The sequence below is a fragment of the Ornithorhynchus anatinus genome, chromosome X5, assembly GCF_004115215.2.
Source record: "Ornithorhynchus anatinus isolate Pmale09 chromosome X5, mOrnAna1.pri.v4, whole genome shotgun sequence".
Lineage (NCBI taxonomy): Eukaryota > Metazoa > Chordata > Mammalia > Monotremata > Ornithorhynchidae > Ornithorhynchus > Ornithorhynchus anatinus.
In genome coordinates, this window is record NC_041753.1 from 9,410,628 (window position 1) to 9,413,562 (window position 2,935).

Genomic DNA, 2,935 nt, shown 5'->3' on the forward strand with positions numbered 1-2,935 from the left:
AATGATTGCGAAATGAGAAAGAAAGGAAGGCTCATTGAAAGGAAGATTGTTTGGCAAGAGGTAAAATATAGAAATTCTGGTAGCCCCAAATCAATTCTCTAAACCAAACTATAGCACCTCTAAATCTACACACCCCCATCTGCCCTCAACTCAATCCCAAAATGACACACCTTCAGTCCTTTCCTAACGAACTTTCAAGCAAGCATCAAAATGCACACATCACACACCCTTTTTTAATATAAATCTAATTTTTAAATGGTACTTGTTAAGTGCTTACTATGTTCCAGGCACTCTACTTAGCACTGGGGCTCACAGCCTCAGTCCCTATTTTACAGTTGAAATAACTGAAGCACTGAGAAGTGAACTGAGATACCCAAAGTCACCCAGCAGACAAATGGTGGAGCCAGGATTAGAACACACATTCCCTGACTCCCAAGCCCATGCACCTTCCATTAGGCCATGGTACTTCTCTTAGTCTTATTTGTGAATGCTTTATTATTCATCTTAATGACAATGTTTAAATTAATTCAATCAATTTTTAATATTTTAATATGGTGTTTTTGCTAAATGAGGTATCATTATAGTAAAAGTGAGGCATTTTTATAATCACCTTCATCATAATTAGTAGTAAAATTATTTATTAAGTTCTTACTCTGTGTGTAACACCATCAACATCATCAACATCAATGGTATTTATTGAGCACTTACTGTGTCCAAACCAATGTACAAAGTTCTTGGGAAAGTACAGTACAGCACAGCTGGTAGACAGATTCCCTCCCTCAGTGAGCCTGGGGGAGACAGACATTAATATAATCAATTTATGAAACATAATTTATATATATGTACATAAGTGCTATGGGGTGAGGTTGGAGCAAATATCAAGTGCCCAAAGGTCACAGATCCAAGTGCATAGATGATGCAGAAGTGAGAGGGAGCCTGGGAAAAGAGGACTTGATCAGGGAAGGTCACTTGGAGATGTGACCTCAGTAAAGCTTTGAAGGTGGGGAGCTTGATAGTCTGTCATATATTGGCAAAAGAAGGGAGTTCCAGGACAAAGGGAGGATGTGGATAATGGGTCGGTGGCCAAATATATGAAACTGGGGCACAGTGAATAAGTTGGCACTAGGAGAGTAAAGTGGTCAGGCCTGGCCGTAGTAGGAGATCAGAGAGGTAGGGTAGGACGAGGTGAGCTGATTGAGTACTTAAATCCAACGGTAAGAGGTTTCTTTTTGATGTGGGGGTGGATGGGCAATCATTGGAGGTTCTTGGGGGGTGGAGAGACATGGATTGAACCTTTTTTTTTTTTAAGACAAACAATCCGGGCAGCAGAATGAAGAATAGACTGGAGTGGGGAGGGACAGGAGGCAGGGAGGTCAGCAAGGAGACAGATGCAATAGTCAAGGTGGGATAAGATAAATGGTTGGATCATCGTAGTAGCAGTTTGGATGGAGAGGAAAGAGTGGATTTTAGCAGTGTTGTGAAGGTAGAACCTACAGGATTTGGTGATAGGTTGAGTATGTGGGTTGAATGATAGACTTGAGTTGAGAACAAGGCCAAGGTTATGGGCCTGAAGGATCAGGAGAATACTGGTTTTGTCCACAATGATGAGAAAGACAGGGAGAGGGCAAGGAAGAAAAGAGTATACTAGCACTGTACTGATACCGACAATAGTACTGGTATTATTTGTATTAGTAGAAAGTATATCCATGGAGTTGCTATGAATCAGAAATGACTTGATGGCACTTAATAATAATAATAAAATCATTATTAATGTTGGTGATCAGCAATGAGCAATGTGGGTGAGGTATTTAAATGGCAGTGCTGTGCATACTGGGAAATGTTTTGGAAATATTTTTCTCTTGGAGATTCTTCTTTGAGGTTCAGAAATACCAAAAAAACAGTGGGATATGGTCGAAGCTCATTGTGGGCAGGGAATGTGTCTACTAACTCTGTTATATTGTACTCTCCCAAGCACTTAGCCAAGTGCTCTGCACACAGTAAGTGCTCAATAAAAATGATTGATTGATTGATGCATTTGTGTGGTGTTAGAGCCAGCACTACATGAGTTGTGTGTGGCCTTGAGTGGCCTTGTCAAGAGGGTGACGTGATCACAGTATGCAGCAGGCCAAGGCATTGTGTCATTGTGCACTGCTAATTCATACTTTTTTAAAAAATGGTATTGGTCAAGCACTTACTATGTGTTATCCACTGTTCTAAGCCCTGGGGAAGATACAAATTTCTCAGGTTAGACACAGTCCCTGTCCCACAAGGGGCTCACAGTCTAAACTGGAGGGAGGAGACTTTAATCTCTATTTTAAGATGAGTACTGAGATTTTAAGTGACTTGCCCAAGGTCACACAGTAAGCAATTGGCAAATGTGGGATTAGGACTCAGGTCTTCTGACTTCTAGACCCGTGCTCTTTCCCCTAGGCCATGCTGCTTCACATGCTGCTACTCACCTAGAAGTGGAAATACCATGGTTATGAAAGTGGTTTTCCTGTGGGGAGGCTCATCATCTGAACTTCAGGTGTGCTGACTCTTATGTTTTCCCTAAATATGGGAAACTTGACTTTATGATTTATGGCAGTGGGGAATTGTGTTTGTCATCTCCCCTGGTATTTGGTTTTGCAAGGGAAGACTTATAGAGATTGCATTATTATTAAGAGGTAATGTGGTATGAGCAATGTCATGTTTTTAAAGAAAGCTTGTGTACATAGTCTTCTATTCTGCCATTTCTCCTGTCATTGATTTTCATTTGTATCTCTCTTGACTGTATGCTCCTTGTGGATTGCTCACACCAACTCTACTAAATTGCCCTTTACCAAGTGTTTAGTACAGTGCTCGGCACGTAGTAAGTGCTCAGTAAATACCATGGAAGGGTCTTGGCAATAATCTGAAATCACACTCTAATTAGCTTACAGGTGCTGGAAAACTT

General features: G+C 40.9%; 1 non-coding gene across 1 annotated transcript; it reads left to right on the top strand.

Annotated features, from left to right (window-relative positions):
- The first annotated feature begins 2,451 nt into the window (after positions 1–2,451).
- Positions 2,452–2,614, top strand: LOC114808630. Its single transcript, XR_003756474.1, has one exon. It is a non-coding gene; the product is annotated as a U1 spliceosomal RNA (small nuclear RNA).
- Positions 2,615–2,935: the final 321 nt, after the last annotated feature.